Source organism: Scyliorhinus torazame, chromosome 1 (assembly GCF_047496885.1).
Source record: "Scyliorhinus torazame isolate Kashiwa2021f chromosome 1, sScyTor2.1, whole genome shotgun sequence".
Classification (NCBI taxonomy): Eukaryota; Metazoa; Chordata; class Chondrichthyes; order Carcharhiniformes; family Scyliorhinidae; genus Scyliorhinus; species Scyliorhinus torazame.
Window position 1 is genome coordinate 252779654 of NC_092707.1, and position 20267 is coordinate 252799920.

At 51.9% G+C, this 20267-nt stretch overlaps 1 protein-coding gene across 2 annotated transcripts in view; it reads left to right on the plus strand.

Moving 5' to 3' along the window:
* Positions 1-6582: 6582 nt before the first annotated feature.
* LOC140420693 (metabotropic glutamate receptor 1-like) overlaps positions 6583-20267 on the plus strand; it is an 842616-nt gene continuing 828931 nt past the window's right edge. For both annotated transcript variants that reach the window (XM_072504696.1, XM_072504691.1), the window contains exon 1: positions 6583-7412. The gene's annotated coding sequence lies outside the window, so the exon portion shown is untranslated. The remainder of the gene's footprint in view (positions 7413-20267) is intronic.

A 20267-nucleotide genomic window follows, 5' to 3' on the forward strand; every position in this document is an offset into this window, starting at 1 on the left:
AAATTTCCTAATCACACCAAAAAACAATAACAGAGAGGAATTCTACCAAAGTATTAGATTGGATTGGATTTGTTTATTGTCACGTGTACCGAGGTACAGTGAAAAGTATTTTTCTGCGAGCAGCTCAACAGATCATTAAATACATGGGAAGAAAAGGGAATAAAAGAAAATACATAATAGGGCAACACAACATATACAATGTAACTACATAAGCACTGGCATCGGATGAAGCATACAGGGTGTAGTGTTAATGAGGTCAGTCCATAAGAGGGTCAATTAGGAGTCTGGTGACAGTGGGGAAGAAGCTGTTTTTGAGTCTGTTTGTGCGTGTTCTCAGACTTCTGTATCTCCAGCCCAATGGAAGAAGTTGGAAGAGTGAGTAAGCCGGGTGGGAGGGATCTTTAATTATGCTGCCCGCTTTCCCCAGGCAGCGGGAGGTGTAGATGGAGTCAATGGATGGGAGGCAGGTTCGTGTGATGGACTGGGCGGTGTTCACGACTCTCTAAAGTTTCTTGCGGTCCTGGGCCGAGCAGTTGCCATACCAGGCTGTGATGCAGCCCGATAGGATACTTTCTATGGTGCATCTGTAAAGGTTGGTAAGGGTTAATGTGGACATGCTGAATTTCCTTAGTTTCCTGAGGAAGTATAGGCGCTGTTGTGCTTTCTTGGTGGTAGCGTCGACGTGGGTGGACCAGGACAGATTTTTGGAGATGTGCACCCCTAGGAATTTGAAACTGCTAACCATCTCCACCTCGGCCCCATTGATGCTGACAGGGGTGTGTACAGTACTTTGCTTCCTGAAATCAATGACCAGCTCTTTAGTTTTGCTGGCATTGAGGGAGAGGTTGTTGTCGCTACACCACTCCACTAGGTTCTCTATCTCCCACCTGTATTCTGACTCGTCGTTATTTGAGATCCGGCCCACTATGGTCGTATCGTCAGCAAACTTATAGATGGAGTTGGAACCAAATTTTGCCACGCAGTCGTGTGTGTACAGGGAGTAGAGTAGGGGGCAAATTACGCAGCCTTGCGGGGCCCCGGTATCAAGGACTATTGTGGAGGAGGTGTTGTTGTTCATTCTTACTGATTGTGGTCCGTTGGTCAGAAAATCGAGGAACCAGTTGCAGAGTGGGGAGCCAAGTCCTAGGTTTTGGAGCTTTGATATGAGCTTGGCTGGAATTATGGTGTTGAAGGCAGAGCTGTAGTCAATAAATAGGAGTCTGATGTAGGAGTCCTTGTTTTCTAGATGCTCTAGGGATGAGTGTAGGGCCAGGGAAATGGCGTCTGATGTGGACTGGTTGCAGCGGTATGCGAATTGCAGTGGATCAAGGCGTTCTGGGAGTATGGAGGTGATGCGCTTCATGATCAACCTCTCAAAGCACTTAATTACGACTGAAGTCAGGGCCACTGGACGGTAGTCATTGAGACACGTTGCCTGGTTCTTCTTTGGTACCGGTATGATGGTGGTCTTCTTGAAGCAGCAAATGTGTGGACGACTGCCTGCCAGAGAAAGCAGTACGTATGTTCCCCAACCGGAAACCATGGCTCAAACGCGAGATTGACTCCCTACTGAAGGACAGATCTGAGGCGTTCAAGACAGACGATCCTGACCTATACAAGTGTTAAAAGTGAATTATTCAATGGGAAAAGATAAATGGCGGAGTTTTTGAAATGGCAGCTAGGTTATACGGTTGACCTCTCGGTACTGGTCTGGCGAACAATCAATGACTCTTGTACTACTTTTCAGGTGAACATCAAGGTGGTCTTGCAGACAGTCATTTTGAGAACTTGGAGCGACTTAGGAGAAACTTTCATTCACATTTTGCTCTGCACTGGGTTACCCTTTTAAGGAGCTGTGGTCTTCTTTATGCAAGCAGTCAACCTCATCCTTCCCACTGGGTCTTCACCAGCTTTTTAAAACAGTTTTCAGGCCCTGGACCTGAATTTTCCCGATAGTGGTTGCTTGACCCCTGCCATGCAGAGAGTTAGCGGTGAATACCTTCCCGTCAACTCCAATAGGTCTGCTGCCATTTTGCACTGTATCGAGCACTGATTGGCAGAAGGCAGGACTTCTATCCATCACTGGCAGGAAATCCTGCTTGGAGAGCTGTCGGATTGGCCAGCAACTCTCTAGGTCCTCCAGTCACAGCGCAGCAATGACTGCAAAAGGCACTCCAGTGACATGCCTGGGACTAAGTGTTGGGACATGGATGCCAGGTGAATGGTAGGGGTCCCGGGAAAGGGGATGTGTTGGGGACAGTTGGGGAGCAAAGGTGGTCGTGTGTGCAGTGGGGGTGCGATCAAGAGCCTAGGGGATGGGCCAGGGGGAGGAAGATCCTGAGGTCTCCAGGTCTTCACCGGAGGGTAACCACCACCAGACGGGGGCTTTTGATAGAGACACCCCCCCAAACCACCCAAGGTGGAGGCTTTTAATTTTTTAATCCCACAAACTGTCATCCACCCAACATCCTAAAAATTGAAGCCGATCAGGAATAAGGGCAAGGGCGGGCATCAGTGTTGCCTGATTACTAACTCTCCTGCTTCTCCCTGTTTATTGTACCATGGACGCACAGGCTCAAAGAACCAGAGAAAGGTTACCACTCAAAACGATGTTGGTGTTGGCTCTCTGAAAGAGCAACTCAACTCGCCCCACTCCCTTACCCCTTTCCTGCAGCCCTGGACATGTTTTCTCTTCAGGCATTTATCCAGCTCCTTTTTGAAAGCCACAGTACACCTGTCTCCACCACGCCCTCAGGCCTTACATTCCAGATCCTAGCCACTCACTGCACACAAAAGATTTTCTTCAAGTTGCCACTGCTTCTTTTGCAAATCACCTTTGATGCTTGATCTTTCTGCCAACGGGAACAGCTTCTTTTTGTCTTCTCTGTTAAGACATCTCATGATTTTGAACAAATCTTGCAGCTTTCTCTTCTGAAAGGTGAACAGCCCCAGCTTGTCCAATCTAGCCATTCTCAGAACTATTCTCCAAATAATTACTGCACCCTCTCAAAACCCGTCCTAAAGTGTGGCACTCCGAATTGGACATAACATTGGGGCTGAATTAGTTTTTTTTAATATAAAGCGTCTTCATAGCCTCATTGCTTTTGAACTCAATACCTCTATTTATAAAACCCAGGATCCTATAAACCTTTGTAACCCCCTTCTCAACTTTCCCTGCCAGCTTCAATAAATTGCGCACATGTCCCCACCATGCTCCATAGTTTCTGCACCACTTCAGAATTGTACATTTTAGTGGGCTCCACAGTGGTGCAGTTTTTCATAAGCTCATAAGGTATAGGAGCAGAATTAGGCCATTCAGCCCATCGAGTCTGCTCCGCCATTCGATCATGGCTGATATTTTTCCCATCCCCATTCACCTGCCTTCTCCCCATAACCCCTGATCTTCATATTAATCAAGAAATCCCGTTATTGATCATAAACACCCTATTTGTGCTTGGGGTACTGAGAACTACAGTGCTACAGACCAAGAGCTGGATGGTGAAATCAGTCAGAGTAGTTCTTTCTCGGAACACATGGGGCGGGATTCTCCAAGCCTCCGCGCTTGGCGCGGGGCGGAGAATGAGCCGTCAGACCCGCGATTGGGTCCGACACCTTCCTGTGATTCTCCGCGGACCGGAGAATTGCCGCTAGTCGCACACGCGCGGTCAAAGCGGCGCCAGTCGGGGGCCATTGAAAGAGGCCCCCATGACGATTCTCCGCCAGCAGCTGGCTGAGTTCCCACCGGCGTGGTTCACTCATGGTTCCACCCACGGGAGCTCGGAGTGGCGGCTGTGGACCCAGTCCGCAGCCACCCTGGTGGGGGGAGCGGGGGTATCCACCACCAGGGGGGGGGGCGGCGGAGCCTCCAAGACGGCCAGGCTCGCGATCGGGGGTCACCGATTGGCGGGCGCGCGCGATCTGGGGGGGAGGCTATATTGTTGGGGCCGGCTTGCTGTGTGTGTCCACCATGTTGCACGGGGCCGCCGCCACAGGTGGCCGCCACGGGCATGCGCGGACCCGCGTCCGGAAGTGCAGGATCCAGTATCAGCAGCCGGAGCTGCGTGGACTACTCCAGGGCCCTGCGAGCCCCCTTGAAAACGGAGAACCACTCTGGACATTCTAGAAAAAGGTCCAGGGTGTTTCACGCCCATTTTCTCATGGGTGTGGGGACATTGCCCCATTTGCAGAGAATTCCGCCCATGAACTTGGAGCAGGAGTAGGCAATTTAGCCTCTCGAGCCTACTCCACCATTCAATATGATCATGGCTGATCTCATCCTGGCCTTAACTCCACCGTCCTGCCCATTCTCCATAACCCTTCAACCCATTACCAATCACCAATCTGTCAAACTCCTCCTTAAGTTTACCCACTGTCCCAGTATCCACTGCACTCTGGGGTAGCAAATTCCACAGATTCACAATCGTTTGGGAGAAATAGTTTCTCTTCACTGCTGCCTCACAGTGTCAGGTACCCGGGTTTGATTCCAGCTTTGGGTGATGAAAGATCATAAATCATAGAATTTACAGTGCAGAAGGATGCCATTCGGCCCATCGGGTCTGCACCGGCCCTTGGAAAGAGCCTACCTAAATCCACCCCTCCCCGTAACCCAGAAACACCAGCTAACCTTTTTGGACACTAAGAGGCAATTTAACAAAGCCAATCCACCTAACCCGCACGTCTTTAGACTGTGGGAGGAATAAAAATAATCATTATTAGTGTCACAAGTAGGCTTACATTAACATTGCAATGAAACTACTGTGAAAATCCCCTCGTCGCCACACTCTGGCGCCGGTTCGTGTACAATGAGGGAGAATTCAGAATGTCCAATTCACCTAACAAGCACGTCTTTCGGAACTTGTGGGATGAAACTGGATTGCCCGGAGGAAACCCACGCTGACATGGAGAAAACGTGCAGACTCCACACTGTGTCCCAAGTGGGAATCGAATTCGGGTCCCTGACGCTGTGAAGCTAACCACTGGGCTACCGTGCCCAAAAACCAGAGCACCCAGAGGAAGCCCACGCAGTCACGGAGAGAAAATGCAAACTCCACACAGACTGCCACCTGAGGCCGGAATTGAACCCGGGACTCTGGAACTGTGAAGCAGCAGTGCTAACCACTGTGCCGCCCCTGACTGTCTGTGTGGAGTTTGCAATTTCTCACGGTGTCTGCGTGAGTTTCCTCCGGGTGCTCTGGTTTCCTCCCGCAATTCAAAGCTGGTCAGGTTAGGTGGATTGACCATGCTAAATTGCCCCATTGCTGTCAAAGATGTGCAGGTTAGGTGGGTTGCAAACATGTGGGGCAGGGCAGTGGGCCTAGGTAGAGGGCACTTTCAGACTCAATGGGCTGAATGGCCTCCTTCTGCACTGTAGAGATTCTATGGATTTTAGTGTATGTTGCTCCTCCACATTCTTCTGATCAAAACCTACCGCTTCACAATTCTCTGCATGTCAGCTTCATGTGCCACATGCCCACATTGCACCAGCCTCTCCATGCCCACTTTCTCACTGTCCTCCTCACAGTTCACTATATTTCCAAGCTTGGTGTCATCCGAAAATTGTGAAATTGTATGTTGTGCGCTGAAATCTAGCTGATTAGCACTCATCAAGAAAAGCAGTCATCCTAGTACCGACCATCGGGGGACCCAACAATCCCTATCTCTGAAAAAGAACCATTCGCCACTACCCTCTGTTGCGAGCCACTAAACTAACTTCACTTATAATCCACCACTGTGCCTTTATTCCATGGGTTTAAAACTCAGAATTTTTTAACACCTCTATCAAAACTCCCATAACTTCCTCTATTCCCAGGAGAACTACTCTGAGGAGGAACTACTTCTCGCAGAGGGTGGTGAATTTGTGGAACTCGCTGCGGTGGAGTCTGAATCATTAAATGCTTTCAAGAAGGAGGTAGATATATTTCTGATTTTTAAAACGGGTTAAAGGGATATAGGGAATCGGTAGAGGTGGATTTGAGACCAGGAAGAGATCAGCCATGATCTGATTGAATGGTGGAGTAGGCTCGAAGGGCTGAATTGCCTACTTCTGCAACTAATACCGATGTTCTTATGTTCCTATTCCCAGTGTCCCGAGTGTCAGGACACAACTGAAGTCATCCCTGGCCCATTCTCGTAAGCCTCCTCCATGCCCTCTCCAAGCCATTGCCATCCTTCCCAGAATGTGGCACCCACAACTGGACATAATACTCCAGCAGAGGCCTAGCCAGTGATTTATAAAGGTTTCAAAGAAGCCTTCAAATTTCCTTTAGTTTTGTTTAAATTGCACTTTTGTCGAAATCATGCCGTGTCCCCTGAGGAATACATTTCTCTCTCACTCTCTCTCTCTTTGCAGTTGAGACAATATCATTTTTTGTTTAGTCAAACAAAGGAGACAATTCTGATTTGTGGCCCGTTCCCTTTGGACAGCTGTCTGGGCTGGCTCTGCACAGTCGAGTTCTGGTCACATTGAGAAACTAGGACATTTCTAAGCCCTGGGAACGGTTGCTATGAGAAACCAGCCATTGAGTCTTCAGGTTTAATTCTCCAGTCAGATTGGTCATTCTGTTCGCTCGGTGCAAAGTAACATCTCCCAGTGCAAGTTTGCAGGAAGGTTCCTTCAGGGGGGCGAAAGTTTAACTTGTGCGGGCTCAAAGACATGTTCGATTTTTTTTTTGAAAAGGAAAAATAATTCTGACCTTTTCGCCCGGTGAGAGTGGGTTACTGCTCTCTGATACAGAGGACTTTCTGTACTAAAAGGTCCCGCTCGCCCCTTGGCTCCGTTTAATTCGTTAACAGACGATTGATGGTGAGGGTGGGGGGTGGTGATGTCCTGATTTAAAACTCTGCAGTAAAATGCAATGGAAGAGAGAGGGCAGGAGTGTTCAGGCAAGGCAGCTTCTTAACGAGAAACCAACCCGCCTGCCAGTGAGAGGGGGCAGAAAGATTGGACGCGCCTGGCTGTTTAAAGGCGTGTGACAATCGCAATGATCGCAGGTAAGTCTGCAATCTTACCTGCTCATTCTCCTGGGCACCCAAGGGGAGGGACAGTGCCAGAGACACTCTTCTGCTATTACCAGAGCAAGATGTACCGACATCACCCAGCTCCTATCGCAGGGAAACGGGTTTGCTTCTGCTGTTGACTCCGGCGAGTAAGTCTCAAGCAGCGCGTCTGTCTCCATGCAACGCACAGGGTCCTCTGGCTGTGCCTCCTCGGGTTTGAACTACTCGCAGCTTACCTGTCCGGAGCCCGCTGCTGCTGGATGTGAACTGCGGGACGTGGCAACATTTGAGGAACTTCAAGGAAAGGAGTGAGCAAAAACGCCCGGGTTGCCAGCTTTCGGAGTTGGAATGGATGTGCGCTGACCGTGGTGCTGAAAGCGATCGCTGCGACAGGGAGATGTCCAGTCAGTGATCAGGTATTCAGTGACCAGAACCCCTGCCACAGAGATATTTCCAGTCAGTGACCAGATACCCAGCCACAGGGAGATGCCCAGTTAGTGACCAGATACCCTGCCACAGGGAGATGTCCAGTCAGTGACCAGATACCCTGCCACAGGGAGATGTCCAGTTAGTGACCAGATACCCTGCCACAGGGAGATGTCCAGTCAGTGACCAGATACCCTGCCACAGGGAGATGTCCAGTTAGTGACCAGATACCCAGCCACAGGGAGATGTCCAGTTAATGAACAGGTACCCAGCCACAGGGAGATGCCCAGTTAATGACCAGATACCCTGCCACAGGGAGATGTCCAGTTAGTGACCAGATCCCCAGCCACAGAGAGATGTCCAGTTAGTGACCAGATACCCAGCCGCAGGGAGATGTCCAGTTAGTGACCAGATCCCCAGCCACAGGGAGACGTCCAGTTAGTGACCAGATACCCTGCCACAGAGAGATGTCCAGTCAATGACCAGATACACAGTCACTGGGAGATGTCCAGTTAGTGATCAGATCCCCAGCCACAGGGAGACGTCCAGTTAGTGACCAGATACCCAGTCACAGAGAGATGTCCAGTAAGTGACCAGATACCCTGCCACAGAGAGAGGTCCAGTCAGTGACCAGATACCCAGCCACAGGGAGATTTCCAGTTAGTGACCAGATCCCCAGCCACAGGGAGATGTCCAGTCAGTGACCAGATAGCCAGCCACAGGGAGATGTCCAGTTAGTGATCAGATCCCCAGCCACAGGGAGACGTCCAGTTAGTGACCAGATACCCAGTCACAGAGAGATGTCCAGTAAGTGACCAGATACCCTGCCACAGAGAGAGGTCCAGTCAGTGACCAGATACCCAGCCACAGGGAGATGTCCAGTTAGTGACCAGATCCCCAGCCACAGGGAGATGTCCAGTCAGTGACCAGATAGCCAGCCACAGGGAGATGTCCAGTCAGTGACCAGATACCCTGCCACAGGGAGATGTCCAGTCAGTGACCAGATACCCAGCCACAGGGAGATGTCCAGTTAGTGACCAGATACCGTACCACAGGGCGATCTCCAGTCAGTGACCAGATACACAGCCACAGAGAGATTTCCAGTCAGTGACCAGATACCCAGACACAGAGAGATGTCCAGTCAGTGACCAGATACCCTGCCACAGGGAGATGTCCAGTCAGTGACCAGATACCCAGCCACAGAGAGATGTCCAGTTAGTGACCAGATACCGTACCACAGGGCGATCTCCAGTCAGTGACCAGATACACAGCCACAGAGAGATTTCCAGTCAGTGACCAGATACCCAGACACAGAGAGATGTCCAGTCAGTGACCAGATACCCTGCCACAGGGAGATGTCCAGTTAGTAACCAGATACCCTGCCACAGAGAGATGTCCAGTCAGTGACCAGATACCCTGCCACAGAGAGATGACCAGTCAGTGACCAGATACCCAGACATAGGGAGATGTCGAGTCATTGACCAGATACTCTGCCACAGGGAGATGTCCAGTTAGTGACCAGATACCCTGCCACAAAGATATGTCCAGTTAGTGACCAGATACCCTGCCACAGAGAGATGTCCAGTCAGTGACCAGTTACCCTGTCACAGAGAGATGTCCAATTAGTGACCAGATACCCTGCCACAGAGAGATGTCCAGTCAGTGACCAGATACCCTGCGACAGGGAGATGTCCAGTTAGAGAACAGATCCCCTGCCACAGGGAGATGTCCAGGCAGTCACTAGATAGCCTGCCACAGGGAGATGTCCAGCTAGTGACCAGATACCCACCCACAGGGAGATGTCCAGTTAGTGACCAGATACCCTGCCACAGGGAGATGTCCATTTAGTGACCAGATACCCTGCCACAGAGAGATGTCCATTCAGTGACCAGATACACAGCCGCAGAGAGATGTCCAGTTAGTGACCAGATACCCAGCCACAGGGAGATGTCCATTTAGAGACCAGATACACTGCCACAGGGAGATGTCCAGTCAGTGACCAGATACCCTGCCACAAGGAGATGTCCAGTTAGTGACCAGATACCCAGCCACAGGGAGATGTCCAGTCAGTGACCAGATACACAGTCACAGGGAGATGTCCAGTTAGTGACCAGATACCCAGCCACATGGAGATATCGAGTTAGTGACCAGATCCCCAGCCACAGAGAGATGTCCAGTTAGTGACCAGATACCCTGCCACAGGGCGATGTCCAGTCAGTGACCAGATACCCTGCCACAGGGAGATGTCCTGTTAGGGACCAGATCCCCTGCCACAGGGAGATGTCCAGTCAGTGACAAGATACCCTGCCACAGGGAGATGTCCAGTTAGTGACCAGATACCTACCTACAGGGAGATGTCCAGTTAGTGACCAGATACCCTGCCACAGGGAGATGCCCAGTTAGTGACCAGATACCCAGCCGCAGAGAGATGTGCAGTTAGTGACCAGATACCCAGCCACAGGGAGATGTCCATTTAGAGACCAGATACACTGCCACAGGGAGATGTCCAGTCAGTGACCAGATACCCTGCCACAAGGAGATGTCCAGTTAGTGACCAGATACCCAGCCACAGGGAGATGTCCAGTCAATGACCAGATACCATCCCACAGAGAGATATCCATTCAGTGACCAAATACCCTGCCACAGAGAGATGTCCAGTTAGTGACCAGATACCCAGCCACAGAGAGATGTCCAGTTAGTGACCAGGTACCCTGCCACAGGGAGATGTCCAGTTAGTGACCAGATACCCAGCCACAGGGAGATGTCCAGTTAGTGACCAGATCCCCTGCCACAGGGAGATGTCCAGTTAGTGACCAGACCTGCAGCCACAAATAGATGTCCAGTTAGTGACCAGATACTCTGCCACAGAGCGATGTCCAGTCAGTGACCAGTTACCCAGCCATAGGGAGATGTCCAGTCAGTGACCAGATACATTGCCACTGGGAAATGTCCAGTTAGTGACCAGATCCCCTGCCACAGCGAGATGTCCAGTCAGTGACCAGATTCCCAGCCACAGAGAGATGTCCAGTCAGTGACCAGATACCCTGCCACAGAGAGATGTCCAGTCAGTGACCAGATACCCTACCACAGGGAGATATCCAGTTAGTGACCCGATATCCTGCCACAGGGAGATGTCCAGTCAGTGACCAGATACCCAGCCACAGGGAGGTGTCCAGTTAGTGACCAGATACACTGCCACAGGGAGATGTCCATTCAGTGACCAGATGCCCAGCCACAGAGAGATGTCCAGTTAGTGACCAGATACCCTGCCACAGGGAGATGTCCAGTTAGTGACCAGATACCCAGCCGCAGAGAGATGTCCAGTTAGTGACCAGATACCCAGCCACAGGGAGATGTCCATTTAGAGACCAGATACACTGCCACAGGGAGATGTCCAGTCAGTGACCAGATACCCTGCCACAAGGAGATGTCCAGTTAGTGACCAGATACCCAGCCACAGGGAGATGTCCAGTCAGTGACCAGATACACAGTCACAGGGAGATGTCCAGTTAGTGACCAGATACCCAGCCACAGGGAGATGTCGAGTTAGTGACCAGATCCCCAGCCACAGAGAGATGTCCAGTTAGTGACCAGATACCCTGCCACAGGGCGATGTCCAGTCAGTGACCAGATACCCTGCCACAGGGATGTGTCCTGTTAGGGACCAGATCCCCTGCCACAGGGAGATGTCCAGTCAGTGACAAGATACCCTGCCACAGGGAGATGTCCAGTTAGTGACCAGATATCTACCTACAGAGAGATGTCCAGTTAGTGACCAGATACCCAGCCACAGGGACATGTCCATTTAGAGACCAGATACACTGCCACAGGGAGATGTCCAGTCAGTGACCAGATACCCTGCCACAAGGAGACGTCCAGTTAGTGACCAGATACCCAGCCACAGGGAGATGTCCAGTCAATGACCAGATACCATCCCACAGAGAGATATCCATTCAGTGACCAAATACCCTGCCACAGAGAGATGTCCAGTTAGTGACCAGATACCCAGCCACAGGGAGATGTCCAGTGAGTGACCAGGTACCCTGCCACAGGGAGATGTCCAGTTAGTGACCAGATACCCAGCCACAGGGAGATGTCCAGTTAGTGACCAGATCCCCTGCCACAGGGAGATGTCCAGTTAGTGACCAGATCTGCAGCCACAAATAGATGTCCAGTTAGTGACCAGATACTCTGCCACAGAGCGATGTCCAGTCAGTGACCAGTTACCCAGCCATAGGGAGATGTCCAGTCAGTGACCAGATACATTGCCACTGGGAAATGTCCAGTTAGTGACCAGATCCCCTGCCACAGCGAGATGTCCAGTCAGTGACCAGATTCCCAGCCACAGAGAGATGTCCAGTCAGTGACCAGATACCCTGCCACAGAGAGATGTCCAGTCAGTGACCAGATACCCTACCACAGGGAGATATCCTGTTAGTGACCCGATATCCTGCCACAGGGAGATGTCCAGTCAGTGACCAGATACCCAGCCACAGGGAGGTGTCCAGTTAGTGACCAGATACACTGCCACAGGGAGATGTCCAGTGAGTGAAGAGATTCCCAGCCACAGACAGATGTCCAGTCTGTGACCAGATACCCTGCCACAGGGAGATGTCCTGTTAGTGACCCGATACCCTGCCACAGGGAGATGTCCAGTCAGTGACCAGATTCCCAGCCACAGGGAGATGTCCAGTCAGTGACCAGATACCCTGCCACAGGGAGATGTCCAGTTAGTAACCAGATACCCTGCCACAGAGAGATGTCCAGTCAGTGACCAGATACCCTGCCACAGAGAGATGACCAGTCAGTGACCAGATACCCAGACATAGGGAGATGTCGAGTCATTGACCAGATACTCTGCCACAGGGAGATGTCCAGTTAGTGACCAGATACCCTGCCACAAAGATATGTCCAGTTAGTGACCAGATACCCTGCCACAGAGAGATGTCCAGTCAGTGACCAGTTACCCTGTCACAGAGAGATGTCCAATTAGTGACCAGATACCCTGCCACAGAGAGATGTCCAGTCAGTGACCAGATACCCTGCGACAGGGAGATGACCAGTTAGAGAACAGATCCCCTGCCACAGGGAGATGTCCAGGCAGTGACTAGATAGCCTGCCACAGGGAGATGTCCAGCTAGTGACCAGATACCGACCCACAGGGAGATGTCCAGTTAGTGACCAGATACCCTGCCACAGGGAGATGTCCATTTAGTGACCAGATACCCTGCCACAGAGAGATGTCCATTCAGTGACCAGATACCCAGCCGCAGAGAGATGTCCAGTTAGTGACCAGATACCCAGCCACAGGGAGATGTCCATTTAGAGACCAGATACACTGCCACAGGGAGATGTCCAGTCAGTGACCAGATACCCTGCCACAAGGAGATGTCCAGTTAGTGACCAGATACCCAGCCACAGGGAGATGTCCAGTCAGTGACCAGATACACAGTCACAGGGAGATGTCCAGTTAGTGACCAGATACCCAGCCACATGGAGATATCGAGTTAGTGACCAGATCCCCAGCCACAGAGAGATGTCCAGTTAGTGACCAGATACCCTGCCACAGGGAGATGTCCTGTTAGGGACCAGATCCCCTGCCACAGGGAGATGTCCAGTCAGTGACAAGATACCCTGCCACAGGGAGATGTCCAGTTAGTGACCAGATACCTACCTACAGGGAGATGTCCAGTTAGTGACCAGATACCCTGCCACAGGGAGATGTCCAGTTAGTGACCAGATACCCAGCCGCAGAGAGATGTGCAGTTAGTGACCAGATACCCAGCCACAGGGAGATGTCCATTTAGAGACCAGATACACTGCCACAGGGAGATGTCCAGTCAGTGACCAGATACCCTGCCACAAGGAGATGTCCAGTTAGTGACCAGATACCCAGCCACAGGGAGATGTCCAGTTAGTGACCAGGTACCCTGCCACAGGGAGATGTCAGTTAGTGACCAGATACCCAGCCACAGGGAGGTGTCCAGTTAGTGACCAGATCCCCTGCCACAGGGAGATGTCCAGTTAGTGACCAGACCTGCAGCCACAAATAGATGTCCAGTTAGTGACCAGATACTCTGCCACAGAGCGATGTCCAGTCAGTGACCAGTTACCCAGCCATAGGGAGATGTCCAGTCAGTGACCAGATACATTGCCACTGGGAAATGTCCAGTTAGTGACCAGATCCCCTGCCACAGCGAGATGTCCAGTCAGTGACCAGATTCCCAGCCACAGAGAGATGTCCAGTCAGTGACCAGATACCCTGCCACAGAGAGATGTCCAGTCAGTGACCAGATACCCTACCACAGGGAGATATCCAGTTAGTGACCCGATATCCTGCCACAGGGAGATGTCCAGTCAGTGACCAGATACCCAGCCACAGGGAGGTGTCCAGTTAGTGACCAGATACACTGCCACAGGGAGATGTCCATTCAGTGACCAGATGCCCAGCCACAGGGAGATGTCCAGTCAATGACCAGATACCATCCCACAGAGAGATATCCATTCAGTGACCAAATACCCTGCCACAGAGAGATGTCCAGTTAGTGACCAGATACCCAGCCACAGAGAGATGTCCAGTTAGTGACCAGGTACCCTGCCACAGGGAGATGTCCAGTTAGTGACCAGATACCCAGCCACAGGGAGATGTCCAGTTAGTGACCAGATCCCCTGCCACAGGGAGATGTCCAGTTAGTGACCAGACCTGCAGCCACAAATAGATGTCCAGTTAGTGACCAGATACTCTGCCACAGAGCGATGTCCAGTCAGTGACCAGTTACCCAGCCATAGGGAGATGTCCAGTCAGTGACCAGATACATTGCCACTGGGAAATGTCCAGTTAGTGACCAGATCCCCTGCCACAGCGAGATGTCCAGTCAGTGACCAGATTCCCAGCCACAGAGAGATGTCCAGTCAGTGACCAGATACCCTGCCACAGAGAGATGTCCAGTCAGTGACCAGATACCCTACCACAGGGAGATATCCAGTTAGTGACCCGATATCCTGCCACAGGGAGATGTCCAGTCAGTGACCAGATACCCAGCCACAGGGAGGTGTCCAGTTAGTGACCAGATACACTGCCACAGGGAGATGTCCATTCAGTGACCAGATGCCCAGCCACAGAGAGATGTCCAGTTAGTGACCAGATACCCTGCCACAGGGAGATGTCCAGTTAGTGACCAGATACCCAGCCGCAGAGAGATGTCCAGTTAGTGACCAGATACCCAGCCACAGGGAGATGTCCATTTAGAGACCAGATACACTGCCACAGGGAGATGTCCAGTCAGTGACCAGATACCCTGCCACAAGGAGATGTCCAGTTAGTGACCAGATACCCAGCCACAGGGAGATGTCCAGTCAGTGACCAGATACACAGTCACAGGGAGATGTCCAGTTAGTGACCAGATACCCAGCCACAGGGAGATGTCGAGTTAGTGACCAGATCCCCAGCCACAGAGAGATGTCCAGTTAGTGACCAGATACCCTGCCACAGGGCGATGTCCAGTCAGTGACCAGATACCCTGCCACAGGGATGTGTCCTGTTAGGGACCAGATCCCCTGCCACAGGGAGATGTCCAGTCAGTGACAAGATACCCTGCCACAGGGAGATGTCCAGTTAGTGACCAGATATCTACCTACAGAGAGATGTCCAGTTAGTGACCAGATACCCAGCCACAGGGATATGTCCATTTAGAGACCAGATACACTGCCACAGGGAGATGTCCAGTCAGTGACCAGATACCCTGCCACAAGGAGACGTCCAGTTAGTGACCAGATACCCAGCCACAGGGAGATGTCCAGTCAATGACCAGATACCATCCCACAGAGAGATATCCATTCAGTGACCAAATACCCTGCCACAGAGAGATGTCCAGTTAGTGACCAGATACCCAGCCACAGGGAGATGTCCAGTCAGTGACCAGTTACCCAGCCATAGGGAGATGTCCAGTCAGTGACCAGATACATTGCCACTGGGAAATGTCCAGTTAGTGACCAGATCCCCTGCCACAGCGAGATGTCCAGTCAGTGACCAGATTCCCAGCCACAGAGAGATGTCCAGTCAGTGACCAGATACCCTGCCACAGAGAGATGTCCAGTCAGTGACCAGATACCCTACCACAGGGAGATATCCTGTTAGTGACCCGATATCCTGCCACAGGGAGATGTCCAGTCAGTGACCAGATACCCAGCCACAGGGAGGTGTCCAGTTAGTGACCAGATACACTGCCACAGGGAGATGTCCAGTGGGTGAAGAGATTCCCAGCCACAGACAGATGTCCAGTCTGTGACCAGATACCCTGCCACAGGGAGATGTCCTGTTAGTGACCCGATACCCTGCCACAGGGAGATGTCCAGTCAGTGACCAGATTCCCAGCCACAGGGAGATGTCCAGTCAGTGACCAGATACCCAGCCACATGGAGATGTACAGGAAGTGACCAGATCCGCCGCCACAGGGAGATGTCCAGTTAGTGACCAGATACCCAGCCACAGGGAATGTCCAGTTAGTGACCAGATACTCTGCCACAGAGAGATGTCCTGTTAGTGACCAGATACTCTGCCACAGAGAGATGTCCAATTAGTGACCAGATACCCTGCCACAGGCAGATGTCCAGTTAGTGACCCGATACCCTGCCACAGGGAGATGTCCAGTTCGTGTCCAGATACCCAGCCACAGAGAGATGTCCTGTCAATGACCAGAAACCCTGCCACAGAGAGATGTTCAGTCAGTGACCAGATACCCTGCCACAGAGAGATATCCATTCAGTGACCAGATACCCTGCCACAGAGAGATGTCCAGTTAGTGACCAGATACCCAGCCACAGAGAGATGTCCAGTCAGTGACCAGATACCCAGCCGCAGAGAGATGTCCAGTCAGTGACCAGATAGCCAGCCACAGACAGATGTCCAGTTAGTGACCAGATATCCAGCCACAGAGACATGTCCAGTTAGTGACCAGATACCCTGCCACAGAGAGATGTCCAGTTAGTGACCAGATACCCAGCCAAAGGGAGATGTCCAGTTAGTGACCCGACACCCTGCATGGGAGATGTCCAGTTAGTGACCAGAAACCCAGCCACAGAGAGATGTCCAGTCAATGACCAGATACCCTGCCACAGAGAGATGTTCAGTCAGTGACCAGATACCCTGCCACAGAGAGATATCCATTCTGTGACCAGATACCCTGCCACAGAGAGATGTCCAGTTAGTGACCAGATACCCAGCCACAGAGAGATGTCCAGTTAGTGACCAGTTACCCTGCCACAGGGAGATGTCCAGTTAATGACCAGATACCCAGCCACAGGGAGATGTCCAGTTAGTGACCAGATCCCCTGCCACAGGGATATGTCCAGTTAGTGACCAGATCTGCAGCCACAGAGAGATGTCCAGTTAGTGACCAGATACTCTGCCACAGAGCGATGTCCAGTCAGTGACCAGTTACCCAGCCATAGGGAGATGTCCAGTTAGTGACCAGATACCCAGCCACAGAGAGATGTCCAGTTAGTGACCAGGTACCCTGCCACAGGGAGATGTCCAGTTAGTGACCAGATACCCAGCCACAGGGAGATGTCCAGTTAGTGACCAGATCCCCTGCCACAGGGAGACGTCCAGTTAGTGACCAGACCTGCAGCCACAAATAGATGTCCAGTTAGTGACCAGATACTCTGCCACAGAGCGATGTCCAGTCAGTGACCAGTTACCCAGCCATAGGGAGATGTCCAGTCAGTGACCAGATACATTGCCACTGGGAAATGTCCAGTTAGTGACCAGATCCCCTGCCACAGCGAGATGTCCAGTCAGTGACCAGATTCCCAGCCACAGAGAGATGTCCAGTCAGTGACCAGATACCCTGCCACAGAGAGATGTCCAGTCAGTGACCAGATACCCTACCACAGGGAGATATCCAGTTAGTGACCCGATATCCTGCCACAGGGAGATGTCCAGTCAGTGACCAGATACCCAGCCACAGGGAGGTGTCCAGTTAGTGACCAGATACACTGCCACAGGGAGATGTCCAGTGAGTGAAGAGATTCCCAGCCACAGACAGATGTCCAGTCTGTGACCAGATACCCTGCCACAGGGAGATGTCCTGTTAGTGACCCGATACCCTGCCACAGGGAGATGTCCAGTCAGTGACCAGATTCCCAGCCACAGGGAGATGTCCAGTCAGTGACCAGATACCCAGCCACATGGAGATGTACAGTAAGTGACCAGATCCGCCGCCACAGGGAGATGTCCAGTTAGTGACCAGGTACCCTGCCACAGGGAGATATCCAGTTAGTGACCCGATATTCTGCCACAGGGAGATGTCCAGTCAGTGACCAGATACCCAGCCACAGGGAGGTGTCCAGTTAGTGACCAGATACACTGCCACAGGGAGATGTCCAGTGAGTGAAGAGATTCCCAGCCACAGACAGATGTCCAGTCTGTGACCAGATACCCTGCCACAGGGAGATGTCCTGTTAGTGACCCGATACCCTGCCACAGGGAGATGTCCAGTTAGTGACCAGATACCCAGCCACAGGGACATGTCCATTTAGAGACCAGATACACTGCCACAGGGAGATGTCCAGTCAGTGACCAGATACCCTGCCACAAGGAGACGTCCAGTTAGTGACCAGATACCCAGCCACAGGGAGATGTCCAGTCAATGACCAGATACCATCCCACAGAGAGATATCCATTCAGTGACCAAATACCCTGCCACAGAGAGATGTCCAGTTAGTGACCAGATACCCAGCCACAGGGAGATGTCCAGTTAGTGACCAGGTACCCTGCCACAGGGAGATGTCCAGTTAGTGACCAGATACCCAGCCACAGGGAGATGTCCAGTTAGTGACCAGATCCCCTGCCACAGGGAGATGTCCAGTTAGTGACCAGATCTGCAGCCACAAATAGATGTCCAGTTAGTGACCAGATACTCTGCCACAGAGCGATGTCCAGTCAGTGACCAGTTACCCAGCCATAGGGAGATGTCCAGTCAGTGACCAGATACATTGCCACTGGGAAATGTCCAGTTAGTGACCAGATCCCCTGCCACAGCGAGATGTCCAGTCAGTGACCAGATTCCCAGCCACAGAGAGATGTCCAGTCAGTGACCAGATACCCTGCCACAGAGAGATGTCCAGTCAGTGACCAGATACCCTACCACAGGGAGATATCCTGTTAGTGACCCGATATCCTGCCACAGGGAGATGTCCAGTCAGTGACCAGATACCCAGCCACAGGGAGGTGTCCAGTTAGTGACCAGATACACTGCCACAGGGAGATGTCCAGTGAGTGAAGAGATTCCCAGCCACAGACAGATGTCCAGTCTGTGACCAGATACCCTGCCACAGGGAGATGTCCTGTTAGTGACCCGATACCCTGCCACAGGGAGATGTCCAGTCAGTGACCAGATTCCCAGCCACAGGGAGATGTCCAGTCAGTGACCAGATACCCAGCCACATGGAGATGTACAGGAAGTGACCAGATCCGCCGCCACAGGGAGATGTCCAGTTAGTGACCAGATACCCAGCCACAGGGAATGTCCAGTTAGTGACCAGATACTCTGCCACAGAGAGATGTCCTGTTAGTGACCAGATACTCTGCCACAGAGAGATGTCCAATTAGTGACCAGATACCCTGCCACAGGCAGATGTCCAGTTAGTGACCCGATACCCTGCCACAGGGAGATGTCCAGTTCGTGTCCAGATACCCAGCCACAGAGAGATGTCCTGTCAATGACCAGAAACCCTGCCACAGAGAGATGTTCAGTCAGTGACCAGATACCCTGCCACAGAGAGATATCCATTCAGTGACCAGATACCCTGCCACAGAGAGATGTCCAGTTAGTGACCAGATACCCAGCCACAGAGAGATGTCCAGTCAGTGACCAGATACCCAGCCGCAGAGAGATGTCCAGTCAGTGACCAGATAGCCAGCCACAGACAGATGTCCAGTTAGTGACCAGATATCCAGCCACAGAGACATGTCCAGTTAGTGACCAGATACCCTGCCACAGAGAGATGTCCAGTTAGTGACCAGATACCCAGCCAAAGGGAGATGTCCAGTTAGTGACCCGACACCCTGCATGGGAGATGTCCAGTTAGTGACCAGAAACCCAGCCACAGAGAGATGTCCAGTCAATGACCAGATACCCTGCCACAGAGAGATGTTCAGTCAGTGACCAGATACCCTGCCACAGAGAGATATCCATTCTGTGACCAGATACCCTGCCACAGAGAGATGTCCAGTTAGTGACCAGATACCCAGCCACAGAGAGATGTCCAGTTAGTGACCAGTTACCCTGCCACAGGGAGATGTCCAGTTAATGACCAGATACCCAGCCACAGGGAGATGTCCAGTTAGTGACCAGATCCCCTGCCACAGGGATATGTCCAGTTAGTGACCAGATCTGCAGCCACAGAGAGATGTCCAGTTAGTGACCAGATACTCTGCCACAGAGCGATGTCCAGTCAGTGACCAGTTACCCAGCCATAGGGAGATGTCCAGTTAGTGACCAGATACCCAGCCACAGAGAGATGTCCAGTTAGTGACCAGGTACCCTGCCACAGGGAGATGTCCAGTTAGTGACCAGATACCCAGCCACAGGGAGATGTCCAGTTAGTGACCAGATCCCCTGCCACAGGGAGATGTCCAGTTAGTGACCAGACCTGCAGCCACAAATAGATGTCCAGTTAGTGACCAGATACTCTGCCACAGAGCGATGTCCAGTCAGTGACCAGTTACCCAGCCATAGGGAGATGTCCAGTCAGTGACCAGATACATTGCCACTGGGAAATGTCCAGTTAGTGACCAGATCCCCTGCCACAGCGAGATGTCCAGTCAGTGACCAGATTCCCAG